A 16,755-nucleotide genomic window follows, 5' to 3' on the forward strand; every position below is an offset into this window, starting at 1 on the left:
CAGATCACTTATCAGTTCTTCTGCCTCAGTTATTCTGCTATTGATTCCTTGTAGAGAATTTTTAATCTCATTTATTGTGTTGTCCATCATTGTTCGTTTTCTCTTTAGTTTTTCTAGGTACTTGTTAAACGTTTCTTGTATTTTCCCCATTCTATTTCCAAAATTTTGGATCATATTTATTATCATTACTCTGAATTCTTTTTCAGGTAGGCTGCCTATTTCCTCTTCGTTTGTTTGGTCTGGTGGGTTTTAACCTTGCTTCTTCAACTGTTGCATATTTCTCTGTCTTCTCATTTTATTTAACTTTCTGTGTTTGGGGTCTCCTTTTCACAGGCTGCAGGTTCGTAGTTCCCGTTGTTTATGGTGTCTGCCCCCAGTGGGTGAGGTTGGTTCAGTGGCTTGTGTAGGCTTCCTGTGGAGAGGACTGCTGCCTCTGTTCTGGTGGGCGGGGCTGGATCTTGTCCTTCTGGTGGGCAGGGCCACATCCAGTGATGTGTTTTGGAGTATCTGTGAACTTAGTATGACTTTAGGCAGCCTCTCTGCTAATGGGTGTTGTTGTGTTTCTGTCTTGCTAGTTGTTTGGTATGGGGTGTCCAGCACTGGATCTTGCTGGATGTTGGGTGGAGCTGGGTCTTAGTGTTGAGACAGAGATCTCTGGGAGAGCTCTCGTCTATTGATATCACATGGAGCTGAGAGGTTTCTGGTAGTCCAATGTTCTGGAGTCGGCTCTCCCTCCTCAGAGGCTCAGGCCTGACACCTGGCTGGAGCACCAAGACCCTTCCAGGCACATGGCTCAGAAGAAAAAGAAGAGAGAAAAAAAACAAGAACAAAAAAACAAAAACAAAAAAATGAACTGACAAAACCCTAGGTCCAATCGTAAAAGCAAACCTATACAGACAAAATCACACAAAGAAGCATACTTATACACATTCAAAAAAAGAGAAAAAGGAAAAAATATATATAATATTTTTAAAAAATGAAGACTGCAACCAAACCAATAAACGAATCCACCAATGATAATAAGCAGTAAATCCTATACCAAGATAAACAAAAAAACAGAAACAAATTAGACGCAGAAAGCAAACCCCAAATCTACAGTTGCTCCCAAAGACCACCACCTCAATTCTGTGAACATTCATTGTCTATTCAGGTATTCTTCAGATGCAGGGTTTATCAAGTTGATTGCAGGGATTTAATCTGATGCTCCTGAGGCTGCACAGAGTAATTTCCCTTTCTCTTCTTTGTTCACACAGCTCCTGATGTTCAGCTTTGGTTTTGGCCCTGCTTTTGCTTGTAGGCCGCCCCAGAGTCTGTTCCCCATCCAGACAGGAGGAGGTTAAAGCAGCAGCTGTTTAGGGCTCTCTTGCTCATTCAGGCCGGGGGAGGGAGGGCTATGGTAGTCATAATTGGAATGCAGGGCGAGCCTGAGGCCGCCAAGGCCGGTGTGACATTGCAACAGCCTGAGGTGTGCCGTGTGTTCTCCCGGGGAACTTGTCCCTGAATTTCAGGACTCTGTCAGTGGCATGCTTCACAGGCTACCAGGGGTGTGGACAGTGACCTGCACTGGCACAGAGGATTCTTGGTGGCAGCAGCAGCAGCGTTAGTGGTTCATGCCCGCCTCTGGGGTCAGAGCTGATAGCCGCATCTTATGACCATCTCTGGACCTCGCTTAGGTGGTGCTCTGCCTTCTGTGGGCACACTGGGAAGGAATCCCCTCTCCTCACACACACTGAAACAAAGGTCTCTTGCCTCTCTGGCAGGTCCAGCCTTTTTCCCAGACTCCGTCCTGGCTAGCTGTGTGCAATAGCCCTCTTCAGGCTGTCTTCATGCAGCCAACCCCAGTCCTCTCCCTGGGGTCTGACCTCCTAAGCCCAAGCCTCAGCTCCCAGCCCCCACCCGCCCTGGCAGATGAGCAGACAAGCCTCTCAGACTGGTGAGTGCTGGTCGGCACCGATCCTCTGTGCAGGAATCTCTCTGCTTTGCCCTCTGCACCCCTGTTGCTGCGCTTTTCTTCATGGCTCCAAAGCTTTCCCCCCACCCACCCCCAGTCCCTGCCAGTGAAGGGGCTCCCTAGTGTGTGGAAACTTTTCCTCCTTCACAGCTCCCTCCCAGAGGTACAGGTCCTGTCCCTATTCTTTTGTCTCTGTTTTTTCTTTTTTTTTTTTTGGCCCTACCCAGGTACGTGGGGATTTTCTTGCCTTTTGAGAAGTCTGAGGTCTTCTGCCAGCGCTCAGTAGGTGTTCTGTAGGAGTTGTTCCACATGTAGATGTATTTTTGATGTATTTATGGGAAGGAATGTGATCTCCACATCTTATTCCTCTGCCATCTTGAATGTCTCCTCCTCTTAATTTTCATATTTCACTGATGGGAAAAAATAGCTTTTAAAAGCTTAAATAATTTTCCCAGTGTCAAATAAGTGGTGGTGGAGTCTGCCCAGGAATTCTTGAGTATCCATCTGATTAGAATTTAAAATCTAGATGGACTAATTCAGCAAGCATGTTTCAAAACAAAATGAAAATAAGAAATCCTAGATAATTTCTGTAGAGGAAATGGTGTCTTGATGAGTGCATATCAATTTTAAATGATGGTAAAAAAAAAAGCGGGTTCTACATTCCTTCTTCCTTTTAAACTTTGTATCATAACTGTTTCATAATGCTTTATATTAAAGCAAATGGGAAGATAAGCATTCTTCTGTACTCAAGTAATGTGGTGTTATTATCACTACCCAGAAACTGCCTTAAGAGATCATTAGTCCTGCTACTTATGTAGTACAAGGAAAAAGAGGTAATAAATACTTAACATAAAATGAAACAAGAAATTATATGTGGCATAAATTCACCACTTTTTATGTCAGAAATTGCAAACTAGAACCTTTCAAGTGGACTCTGGCCTTCAACCTTGATTATCTGACCCACTCATGTTTTATTTCTTATAAACAATTAATTATAAACATTCAAAAACTGGAAGGTTTTAAAGAAAAATACAGATTTTTCCAATTCAAATTCAAAAAAAACTGACAGTACTTAGATTGCATTTTCATGGTAACAATGCATAGGAGCTGAGTAGCTGCCCTGTAAGGCAGATTATACCCTCTTCAGGTACCCCACAGTCCCCATTACACATTAAATATATTAACTGCCTAGACCTTGTATTCTTATGAGGTTGTAACTGATTTGGTAATCAGTATCTAATAATTACACGTCAGGTCACTTTGTTCAACTCCCCAGAGATATATGCAATGGTTAACAACATCCATTAGTATATTTTCAGCAGCAAGTAAAATTAATACCCAATTAGAATTGATTAAACAATACAGACATTTATTATCTTGCATGTAAAGAAAGGAGTTTTAAACTCAGGGCTCTTATGTTGGCTAATTCAGCAGCTCAACAGTATCTCAAGCAACTAGAATGTCTCAGTTTCCTGCTTTGCCATCCTGAGTATATAGCCTTGGTTTCTGTGGCTATCTCCTCCCCTCATTCCAAGTTGATGAGCACTGGTCCTGGTGTCACACCAGCCAATGAAGTCCAGAGTGATAAAAGAAAGGATCTCCTGTCTTGTATCTCCTTTTACAACTGAGGAAACATTTCTCAAAATGTTGCCAGTAGAATTCCTCTAACATTTCCTTTTCACCTCTTGACTAAAAGGAAGACCAACCTCTCCTGAAGCACATGGATACTGTATTAGTCAGGGTTCTCCAGAGAAACAGTACCATTAAAACAGATTTACTTTAAGGAATTGGATCACATGATTATGTAGGCTGGCAATTCCAAAATCTGCAAAGTGGGCTGGAAAGCCAGAGATCTAGGAAGAGCTGGTGCTGAAGTTCAAGTCAAAAGCTGTCTGCCAACAGAATTCTTTCTCAATGAAGTGAGGTAAAATTTTTGTGCTTTTCAGGAACAATGTTAATCTCATTCAAAAAATCCTTACAGGAATACAGAATAATGTTTGATCACATATCTGGTCACCATAGCCCAGCCAAGATGACACATAAAATTAACCATCACACTATACAAAACTTCAACGATCAAGAAGGAAAGGTGGAGATGGATGATGGCTACAGGAGGCCAAAGGTGATTCAGCCTGAAAGACAGATGCATCAGTTGGTTGTGTTGCTTAAACTAGAAGTTTCAAGGAGAATAATCAAAGTGGAAAAAAATGCAAAGGCTACCTTTTAAAATAAAATTCAGATTAATCAAAATTGGTGCCAAAATGAGCCTCCTGATGAGGAGATGATATGGGCTACTTGCCCAAATCGAAAGCTGAAGGGGGCTTCAAAAACAACTCTGTGAATCTCCTTTTATTATATGGAGGCTGATTCACGGCCACTTCACTAATGCTTTCTTAACACAATTAAAATTAAATACTTAGCACATTTCATCCTCAGCAAGTACCACCAGGAAACTTAGACTCAGCTTTATATACAATTGCATCCATTCTAATAGTTGTCTTCTCCTACTAACAGCATTTAAGAGGCAGGATAGCATAGTAGTTAAAAGTACAGATTCTGAAACCAGAATACTTGGAATTGGATTCCAGTTTGCACTTTAAATGTGTGTCCTTGAGAAAGTTATTTAACCTCTCTGTTTCAATTTTTTTCTGAAAAAGTTTTTATTAATGTAAAATAAGTTAACATGTAAGCACTTAGAATAGAGCCTGATACATAATAAATATAATCTGTGTTTTCTATTTTGTCTCCCTTATAAAATTTTTTGTAATATGTATACTTTGTAAATTGTGCTATGCTTATTTTTTAAAGCAGCATCAAAATCTTTCAGAAAAACAATCTGTAGTCTCTTCAGAGATTGAATGCTCACTTTTCTTTGGGTGTAGAGAAGAGAACCATCTTAAGAGGGAAAATAGGACTTTCCTGGTGGAACAGTTGTTAAGAATCCACCTGCCAATGCAGGGGACACGGGTTCGATCCCTGGTCCAGGAAGATCCCACATGCCGCGGAACAACTAAGCCCGTGCACCACAGCTACTAAGCCTGCACTCTAGAGCCTATGAGCCACAATTACCAAGCCCGCGTGCCATAAATAGTGAAGCCTGTGCGCCTAGAGCCCGTGCTCCGCAACAAGAGGAGCCACTGTGAGAAACCTGTGCACCGCAACGAAAAGTAGCCCCTGCTCACTGAAACTAGACAAAGCCTGCACACAGCAACAAAGACTCAATGCAGCCAAAAATAAATTAATTAATTTAAAAAAAGAGAGAGAGGGGGAAAAGGGAGAAGACATAGGGATATGAAATAACTGTCTTTGAAACCAAAGGAAACATATTTATAAGAGGAGGTGGAGATGCAGGCAATTTGATGGGGAGAAAAAAATTCTTGGGTCCCAAAGATAAATTAAAAATAAAGAACGGTTTTAGGGCCCAAACAGCAGAGGAACTGAAAAGGAGTTCTTATATTTACCCATTAGTTATCTATTGCTGCACAACAATATTACTACAAATTTAGTGCTTTTAACAGGAGACATGTATTGCCTCACAATTTCAGTGGGTCAGGAGTCCAGGAACGATTTATCTAGCTCTTCTGTTTCAGGGTCTCATAGAGCTTCAATACAGGTGTCAGCTACGGCTGCAGTCTTAACTGAGGCTCAAGTGGGGAATGATCCACTCATGCCCTTGTTGGCAGCATTCAATTCCTTGTGCTGCTAGATTCAGGAGCTTAGCTTCTTGCTGGCAGTTTGCTAGAGGCTACTTTCCCCCTCCACTGGCTTTCTCCTTAGGGCAGCTCACAATATGGCATCTTGCTTCTTCAAAGCCAGCAAAGGAGAGAATTTGAGAGTCCTAGCAAGATGGGTGGTATAATCTTCTGTGCTGTAATCACTCACTCACTGATAATCATGCATGTCCTGTCACCTTTGCCATACTCTTCTTAGTCAGAAGTTATAGATCCTGACCATACTCAAGGGGAAGAGTCTGCACTAGGAACATGAATACCAGGAGGCAGGAATCATGAGGACCACCACAGAGTCTGTCTGCCTCAAATTACTAATACTTTCTTCTTTCCAACAATTCTAATCACATAAGAATCATATTGCTCTTTCTTTTTGGCCACTAGGAGACCCAAAGCCAAAATTTTGACTCAGCTTTAGTAACTCTGTAAGACTAAATAGTCTATGTATCTGCAGTGTAAATATCTATCCCCCTTATATTGATCTTCCCTATAAAGAAATGTTTACTGCTGCCATTAATTTATACTTCTTTCATCCCTTTATTTTTTTAACACGTTCCTATAATTTCTGCAAATCCTCTGTAGAATGAGACATGGAATCAATAATTACACCATAAGGACACTGTTAAAAAGAGTAGCTCAACTTTGAAAAGTTGTGACGTCACAATGCTACATCAGCTTCTCTAGTTTTCTCCATGGTACTGCAAACATCCCATAGGCAAAAAACATGTTCTACACCTCCCTTGATGCCACTTCTGATCTCCCTAATTATAGCATAAGTCATTCAATTCAGTTGCTATACTTAGTACAACTTTCACTTAATTAATAGAAATGTCCTTTTCCATTTGACTTGTATAAGCTCTCTCCTAAAACCTACACTAAGAAAAATAATGCAAGAAACATAATCACATCAAGGATTAGAATTAGCAAGGAAAGTGCTTCAGTTTATAATATGCATTCTATAAATATGTGTACAAGTGATAGCAGCAGGGGCGGGGGCGAGGGCTGACACTGTTTTAGAAAAGCATTACTTTGAATTGACTTCCATGATACATGAAACATTTTAGAAGACTTTACCTTAATTCTGATTAATATGAGTATACGATTTTTAAAAGCATTTCTATGTTAACTTTATTAAGCATATTTTTATCTCATGTTCTTCATGTTTTTTATTCAAATGATAGGGCTAAAACATCATAAGAATTAGTATCTTTGAAATCACCTATATTTAATGCCAACTTCTTTCAGCAGTTTTTGTTTCCTAGTGAATAATAATTTCATACAATGAGAAAATGAGAAAAATTTTAAAGTATGCTTTCATCTTGTATTTTTCTCAACTTTCTACAAAAATAAGTGCACTAATTCTTTTCTGGTTATAACTTTACTCACAGAATTAAATGATACTCCCATATTAAATAGCTATGTTTGATAATGGTGATTACAATCTTCTCTGAGGAGATTATTCAGTTGTAGAGGCTGTTTCACCTCACTTTACACAGAGGCAGATTACAAAGGATTTAAACTTTCTTCTTTTTGGTAAACTACAGTTTCTTAATCACCAACAGCTAAGTTCCTATCACCATAGCTTCCAAATGTGATGTAAGCATCCTGAGTTATAATAAAGTAAGTCTGGTCCAGCACTGAGCAACTCACAGAATGTTCTTTAGAGTGTCCCTATGATTTTAAGAGGTAAGAGTTATGTGCATGCTAAATCTAGATGTCTTTTTTTTTTTTTTTGGCTGCGTCAGGTCTTAGTTGCAGCACGCAGGATCTTTGTTGAGGCATGCGAGTTGTTCGTTGTGGTGCACGGGCTTCTCTCTAGATATGGCATGCAGGTTTTTCTCTCTCTAGTTGTGGCGTGCAGGCTCCAGCACACGTGGGCTCTGTAGTTTGCGGCACATGGGCTCTAGTTGAGGCGCACAAGCTCAGTAGTTATGGCGCTCGGGCTTAGTTGCCCCGCGGCAGGTGGGATCTTAGTTGCCTGGCCAGGGATCGAACCCACATCCCCTGCATTGAAAGGCAGATTCTTTACCACTGGACTACCAGGAAAGTCCCATAAATCTAGATGTCTTTTAAAGAGGAAAAAGGACACCACAAACTGCCTCAGATGGCCAGGGTAGTGTGGAGGGAAGGAAAGGTGATCTACTATAAACCCAGACATGCCTGCTTTGGAAAAGTTAATCTTGCTGCCTGTACTTCACGTGGGACTATTTGTCAGTAGATTGCTCTCTGTTCATTATAACTCTTATATTCAGGAAGAAGGAGAACTGGCCAAACCAGTAATATAAATGCATTGTATGCTCTACCCTCCCTCTTTATGATTAATTCTACCAGTGGTACAAATTTGCATGAATGAATGTCAGTGTGTTTTCTGCCCTGAACATTTCCTGCTGGCTTCAGTTCAGCCCTGCTGACATTTATTACAAATAATAGCTAAATATTCCTGATTTAATAGCTGCAGTGGCCCCACATCTGAAGGTGCTGTCTATAATAAAAGCAGACAAGATGAGCTTATAACAAATACTAATCAGATTGTGTTTGCCCACATAATGGATAAGCCTCACAGATACACTCAAAAAATGTAATGGTTGTTTTTTAAATGCAGCTGCTAGAAGTCACAGTTCAAGAACATATCGGTTGCTTTCTTTTTTCATATCCCTTCTTCCTCCATCTCCTTAAAGTACCAAAAGCCTCTGTGCACAATCAAGATTGAATATTATCCCCTTTTTTATCTGGAAAAATGGGACACTGAACACAGAAGACTGGCTGTGTCCTTTTGTTCATCTTTTGTTACTCCTTCTAAACAAAGGGCATTGTCCCCTGATAAATTCCATTTTCTGCCTCTTATTCAAAGGTAGTTTACACACTAGCTAGGGCAATTCTCACACAATGCAGTGACTAGCAAAGATACAAATAACTTTCAAAGTTCTTTCAACCTGTTGACCCAGGTGTCCCTTCTGAAAGATACAAACTAGCATTCCACACCTCTCACAACTGATAAAGGAGACTATAAAACCGTAGATTACAAAGAGAAGACACAGAGTACCTACTAAAGTCAGGTTTTAAAAACCTTTGGGAATAAAAGGTACTTTTCTCTTTATCCTACCCAAACTTCACAAGCTTCCATATGAAAATTGAAGAAGGTCAAGTTAGTATTGTCTTTTACTTAGCATTTAAACACTTAGGAATTTTACTCACTTGGCATTAATTGTGAATAATTTTCTGAAAATACATCTTTTTTCCTATTTTTATAGCATTCTTTCCAGAGTAGACGTTGTAGAAAATTGTAATGAGAGGTGATTACAGCCACCAGAATTTTAAAATATATCCCACTGAGATATACTACTTGATTGGCAGACATTCCCTGCAGTGCATAAACTATGTGACACTTGGAAGCCAAAGTCTTAAACGATCTTCCACAATGATGAACACCAAAAATATACAACCTGAAGTTTAAGCATCATGGATCCAGGCACGAGCTAGCAGTAGAGCATTTTTGTTGAAGGCCCAACATCATGTCCTATTCTACAAAGCCACCAGCGGATGTCCCCAGTCATAACTTCTAACTCCCACCCTCCTCTGATTCCTCCAGCAGTCCAGTGGTCCAAAAGGCAGTGAACATGGTCTTGGGTCCATTGGTGCTGCTTCTCAAACTCTGCACCTCTACCACTACTGTCTGAGTGTACAGCAATGGTTCCATTTGCATCAACATGTGGAATGTAGATTCAACAAAATTTTTACTATTTTGATATTCAGAAAGAAACTTAAATTTCCCACCTCACCATATTGGTTGGCACAGTCTCCCAAACTGAAATTTGTTTGTTCACTGTGATCCTCAAAAGACCTAGAAAATTAGGCAAAATGTATCCACATTGGCCAGGAATACAGACTGTCCTCATTTTACAGACGAGGACACTGAAGCCCAGAAAGCTATAGTGACTTGTCAAGAGTCACACAGTGAATTAGGACGGAATTGTATCACTGTCCCTGTCTTTTAAGACCTGAGTCAGTGCTTCCTCCATTATACTAGTCTCCTTCTCACCTCCATTCATTACACTAGTCTCCTATCTCACCTGTTCTCTCCTGGTTAATGAGAACCAATCACTTTACTTGTTTCATCTGTCCTGAGCTGCAAAGTTTGATCAGTGGGTTTTCTGGATTCTCAATTTATTAGATCCACTTGGCCAAACATATGACCAATGTATTATTTTGTCTATGAACTATGTAGCTGCTGACAATCACGTGATGGTGCCACTGATTTCTAATACACATATCCTTTTCCCCTCTGGATGAGAAATCTTGCTCAGACTGACAAAGATGACTTCATGTGCATTCCTTTACTGCTAAGTGTGACCTTTTCATGGCCAGCCTTCAGTAGGCAGGCATTCAGGCACAAAGTTGCCTTTCTCCCTACAGCACTTCTCCCTACAGCACTATTTTTCTCCCATTTTTGTCACTAACAATTGTGCTCCTTCCAGAAATCCAGTTCACATGCTTAGCACATTGTGATCAGATTCCTCTGTCTCCCACCATTTGCCTTCACATATATTCAGCTTCACCTGAATGTCCATTATAATTCTGAGTACATCTTAAATAAATCTGTTTTAGCATCTGTGCCCTTGCTATGTTCTGGGCTGGGAATACTATTTCCCTATCCCATTTAGGTTCTATTCAGATACTGCCTCTTCTTTGAGCCTTTTCCTGAATATCAGCCAGATGTGACTTCTCTCTACTCTGAGCACTTAATGCCCTTGTCACTTCTATTTTCATAGCACTTATACACTGGCCCACCTGTATTACAGTTATATGCACTAGGTGCTCTAAACCATGTAGTTTATAATTCATCCTTATACTGCACAGCACACAGCATAGGTCCTTACTCTTCACTGGAAAGAAATTTACATATATATATATACACAAAATATTTATTATCCAAAAGTCAGGGACTTCACACTCCCAATGCAGGGGGCCCAGGTTCAATCCCTGGTCAGGGAACTAGATCCCACATGCTGCAACTAAGAGTTTGCATGCTGCAACTAAGAGTGCGCATGCCGCAACTAAAAGATCCTGCATGCCACAACTAAAAAAGATCCCGTGTGCCTCAACTAAGACCCGGCACAGCCAAATAAACAAGTAAATATTTTTTTTAAAATGTCATAGCCATATATTTTAATTCCTAGCACAAAAAAGATCTCTTCTATCATACAAACATCTTTGCAACTCTATGTCAAAACTAAAATGAAGCATATGCTACTTCAATGTTCTGAAAGCTATATGAAAACTGAAGAGAAAGCAAAATAAATTTTACAGTCTAGCATCCTGTACCTGGCAGAAGCTGTGTGCAGAGACCTGAAGCAGAAATTACAGACAGGTAATCAAAGAACTGACCCACCTGGAGTGGGAGGGAAGAGGATGGTTCTAAGAGTATAAAACCCAATCTGAATCCAAAAGCCCAGGAACCGGAAGCTGACATCTAATGTCCAAGGGTAGGAAAGGATGGATGTCTCAGCTCAAAAAGAGAAAGCTAATTCACCCTTCCTCTGCCTTTCTGTTTTATTGGGGCCCGCAACAGATTGGATGATGCCTGCCCACACTGGGGAGGGCCATCTGCTTTACTCAATGTTCTGATTCAAATGCTAATCTCTTCCAGAAATACACCCTCAGACACACCCAGAAATAATACTTTACCAGCTATCTGAGCAACCCTTAGTTCAGTTCAGTTGACACATAAAATTAACCATCACAGAATGGCAAGTATTCAGATGTTTCAGTCCGGTATCTATAGCCAAGGTCAGAATTCTAGGAAAAAGTCTAAAGAGCTGAGAATATGCCAACAAAGAAAGAAAGAAACAAACAAACATAATTCCACAGAGGTGATTTCTAATGTCTAGTAAAGAAAACTGTAATCTGGTACCAGAGATCAAATTTTCATAGGCAAACAGCAAAGAAAGAGGAAAAGAACGCTGCCATTAGACAAAGAGAAGAATTGTATCAACAGGGCCTAGATGCAAGTGTTGGGCATGGAGTCTGGCTCCACTCTCAGCATTTAATTCCCTTAGTTGCTACATTGTGAGCAGTCAGGAGCTCTAAAATAACCTAGGCAGAGTCTGTTATTATCCTTATATTTGGCCCAGGAAACACTACTGATTTGGGCCTAAAAAAATGAGCATGAATTTTTAAGAGGCAACACACCTTAGTATGACAATCACCCAAAGCCTGTCCTCAAACTTTGATGTGCATATAAATCACGTAGGGATCTCATTAAATTGCAGATTGTGATTCTGTAGGTCAGGAATGGACCTGAAATTCTGCATTTCTAACAAGCATTCATGCTGCATACTGCCTCCAAGCTCAAACTTTGAGTAAGAAAAACCTAAACAACAGCTAAATCAGAGCCCAAAATATAGTACAGGCATACTTTAAAATCACAACCTACTGCTTAAATTAAGTAATGTACATACATAACTTACACACAGACTGTATAATTTGTTATATTATCTGTAATAACATGTTATATTATTTCAGACCTCAGAATATATGTAATTACTTCCCTTGCCAACATATAACAAAAACTTTGAAGCACTTGTTTTCCATATTTATCTCTCGCCTCTCTGTCGGCTTACATTCTTTTTAATAGGTTCCAAATGAGAAATGTTCACTTCACAGATTTTAATTACCTGAAATCCTTTTTTCTTTATTGATTACCAAGAGCAAAGCAGCTTTTTGCGTTAACCTTTCAAAATGTCCAATTTAACTTACGAATACAATATTTTTTTAGCTCAGCGTGTATAGATGATGCATACTGTTTCATACTGCCGTTATAAAAAGACTGTTTTAATTACCCACAAAAATGTTCTTGGGATGGAGAACTGTGAGAGTTCATGAACAGAACTGCCCAACAATTTATTGGAAGAGCACCCAGTATCAACAAAGCAACTGTATCTGTGGTAGATAAAGCATTCTCTCAACTACTGGGGAAATTTGTTTTGACACCACATTAGGATTAAATCAGTTATGCAATATACCATAATGGCTGCCTTTATTTTGTATTTTCAAAAACAAAAGCCTGATTTTCTGGATTCCTGCTAACGGACTAAACATTGGCATAAAGCCTGGAGACATATCAGGAGGAGGAAGGGGGCTGCTGGTGATGAGGTCATCCTGAGGCATTTGAATTCAGGGCTTCCATTATTCCAAATGTAGCTATTCTGGGAAGCTTCAAGGTCACAAAAGCAACACTGCTTGATTGCAGTCACTTCTCTGATTCCTTGAGCAAGTGTTTGCTCCTTTTTACATTGTCTGAGCTTTGAATTCACATAGCAACTTTATCCCCCCAACCCAATCAGAAGGCTTTCATGCAAGCCATTCTGCAAAACACAAAATCAGGGGGAAAAGAAGCTAAATCAAAAACTCAAATAAAAAGCAGTGATAGAAGGCTTCAACAAAGTCCTCACAGGGAATCAAACCTGCTTTTAAACAAAAATATTGACATAGCAATTTAAAATAAATACCAGCCTCATATGCTGAACACTTTATTATTGGCTCACAGGAGTGCAAATGCAAGAAACACATTCTTCTCTGAAACACTGCCAAAGGCAAACCTCTTAAAAACCACACATTGTGACATGTTCTTAAGTAGCTTGCCATCATGTCGATTGTTGCATTTGGTATAACATAACAGCCGCATGTTCATTAAGCCCACATTTTGCAATTAAGGTACATATGTTTTGCTTCTCCAAATGTCTGAAAGCCAGGTGGAACAAGTCAATCGCTCTGGTGACATTGAGCATTTCTACAATGCTGAATTCTAGCTCAGCATTTTGCATAGTATGCCTATTATATAGAAAACAGAATTGCCAGTATGTCCTTTTGTGTAAAGCTGTAAAAGCTCAGAACATCTTAGCAAATATTGGCTATGCTGCTGCTAAGGTAACATGGAGCAGATGTCTACAATTATCCTGTTAAAAAGTTTCATTGTAAAAGACCCTTCAAATAAGGCACCGATGCCAGTAATTGTACATTAATTGGCTTCGTTCCTCTGTGAAGGTATACCACAGCACTGATGACCTTCTGATTTGCTGCCTTCCAAAGCACACTGTATGCTAAAAATATTGAAAGGTCCTTGTTCTTTCATTGCCTTTTAATCTTTAAGTAATGTGCCCATAAAAATAAACCCAGTGATTCTGTCCTGACATTCAACATTTCTTCAAATTTTTAAAAAGCAAAATAAAAATGATTTCATTATGACTTGGGACTCGTAATACCTAAAGATAAGAGTCAGAAACAGAGTAAAGAAAGAGTAAAGAGTAACGTTAAAATGGTAAGTTGCAGTTCATTGGAACCTTGAAATTGTGAGCACTTGGGCAACTGAAATGTTAGGTGTCAAATAGCTAAACAAAATATGGTTTTTACAAAGAAATCCCGGCAAGGCTAGAGTTGTGTGACCTTCCCCAATCTATGCTCTAGGTAGAGCACAGTATAACTCTCATTGAGATGTCAGGAAGACCTAATTAGCTGAAAGCCTCATCTGGGGTGAAAGGGCAATGGGAAGGCAAACCAAGGATTGCTTCAAAATTGCTCTCACTGTGTGTCCACTGGAGAGGAGTTTGGGAAGATTGCATAAAGTGCAAAAGCTCTTTCTGGTATTTCTGACAGTTAAAGTACGCTAAATTGAAATGCATTCCTATATAACAGAAAAAGGAAGAAAACAATTTCTAGGGAGTGTTGATGGTTATGAGATGGTTAGTCTGCTGTAAAAGCCCATGCAACTTGAAGTTTTTTAAAAACTCTTCAAATATTAGATAAACATGATGTATGAAATCTTCCATGTTTAATCACTCACCACTCACTTTTACCCAGTCTCCCACACCCAGCTCAGCAGCATCTTTCACTGTTTCTCTTTTCATTGTTTCAGGGAAAGGTTTAGAGAGATCTGGTCACTTCTGATTGACCTTAGACAAAAGAAAGAGCAGGAATGGAGATGGAAAGGTGTGAAAATCTGAGCAACTTATGATTTACCTCCCAGGACAGTTAAGTTGAAACAGCACTGGAATAGGAGTCTGAGGATCCTTCAGTCACTAACCAGTGTGCATCTTGGACAACTCAGTCTTTCTTTGATTTCATTTCCTCATATGTAAAATGAAGAGACATGTCTACATACAGTTTTGAATCCCTTTGGTGTTACAAGATTCCCACTTCCGCATTTTCTTCAATGTTCTTTTTTTTCTTTTTCTGTGAATGTAAAATTAGACTTTTTTTTTCTAATTGGGTATAGTTGTTTTACAATGTTGTACTTTCTACTGTACAGCGAAGTGGAGTTCCCTGTGCTACACAGCAGGTTCTTATTAGTTATCTATTTTATACATATTAGTGCATACATGTCAATCCCAATCTCCCAGTTCATCCCACCACCACCACCCACCCCCCTCCTTCTATGTTCTTAAATACGGAATTCCCTTCCCTTTATTCAGAAATTTTCATCTATAAACTTATGAGTAATACTCAATGAAAAAATAACTTTGGAGTTTCAATAAATCTAGAAAATGAAAAGGAAATGAATAGGGTATTTGTAAGTATTGAAAAGCATCTCAGAATCCAGAAGGAGATCCCATAACAAGGTCTTCAAAGGTGGTCAAAGTTTGGGAAGACTTTGAAAGAGCTGAGATCCAAAGTTATTCAACTCAGATTCCAGAGGAATTCATATCAGAATCACATAGGTGAGGTCCTAATTCATGGTAAAACCTCTTAACCTATATCTCAAGTAAAAGAATACATAGAGATTTAAAAACAAATATTGAGAGCCTACTGCGTAGAAAGCACTGTCCAAGTGCTCAAAGAAATAAAGGAACACAACGTGGACCCTGCCAGCAGGACGTGACTGCTTTGTAAATAAAAATAACAAAAAAACAAAAACCTCCAGCCCTTGAGCTGCTTGCATACCACAGACACCCTGAGGCAATTAGTTAGAGATTACAGCAATGCAGGCAAAATAAACACAGTTAATCAAATCAGCTTACTAAAAGGACAAAATCGGATAGTCTGAGTGGAAAACCATCAACCCAGTCCAGACTAAAATCAGACCATTTGGTCAGGGTGTGAAAGCAAACCACTGTTTGCTTAATTTAACAGACATTTCACTTTGAACCAGGAGTTTGGCTGACCCTAAGCTTCATCTAGAAAGTGGAATCTGACTTATTTCATTGTATTTGTTCTAAAATAATAAGACCAGACCAAACAAATGGGAAAACAAAAATAAAAGCACATGACCAAGATGAACATAGAAATCACAAAAAGTATAAAGTAAAAGAAAGGAAAGGAAAATGAGAGGATTGAGTTAGATGATTTCTAAATGCCCTTTTCAGTTCTTAAAAAAAACCCTTTGATTATATCAAAGATCAGAAATTAGAGAAAATGAGTTCAGATGATCCAAACACCACAAATAACTCCAGGATTATATATGAAATAATGCATTTCAAAGTACATTTATCCAAAGTACTATTTAAATTATTTCCATTCAGAAAATTGACACTTAAGAACTTAAGTGTCAAATTCAGTGCCAGGTTTGAAGATGAGTAAGACATATTTAACAGTTACATGAAGAACACATGCTCACTTCCACAAACTGACATTTCCTTCTTGTGATCACTTAGGTTACTGCACTAAAAATATCCCAAACATAATGGTGCTTTTCAGCCAGTTACATAATTGTATCACACTTTGATACTTTCTTAAAAAATAGATGAAATTATATCAGATCCATATACTCGACCTAAAATTTCCAATTTCTTTTATATGGCATGTTACAGGTGGTGGGCAAGGAAGAACTGCTCTAAGAAATATAAATTGAAGCAGACTACGTTTGCATCATAATTAAGGTTCCACGTTTAAAGTTGAATTATCTCTAAAGATCTCTAGATATTCTCCCTTACATCTCACCCTTATATTTATTTTAACTAAGACAGCATCACTCAATTCTAGAAGTTTCTATAGTAATTTGGAAAGATTGCAGTTGAAATGCTTCATTTCCTGGACGCCAAAATAGCACCACCTATGGGCTTATCATAAGACAACACCAGTGGG

The sequence above is a fragment of the Leucopleurus acutus genome (genome assembly GCF_964270905.1).
Source record: "Leucopleurus acutus genome assembly, chromosome: 3".
NCBI lineage: Eukaryota > Metazoa > Chordata > Mammalia > Artiodactyla > Delphinidae > Leucopleurus > Leucopleurus acutus.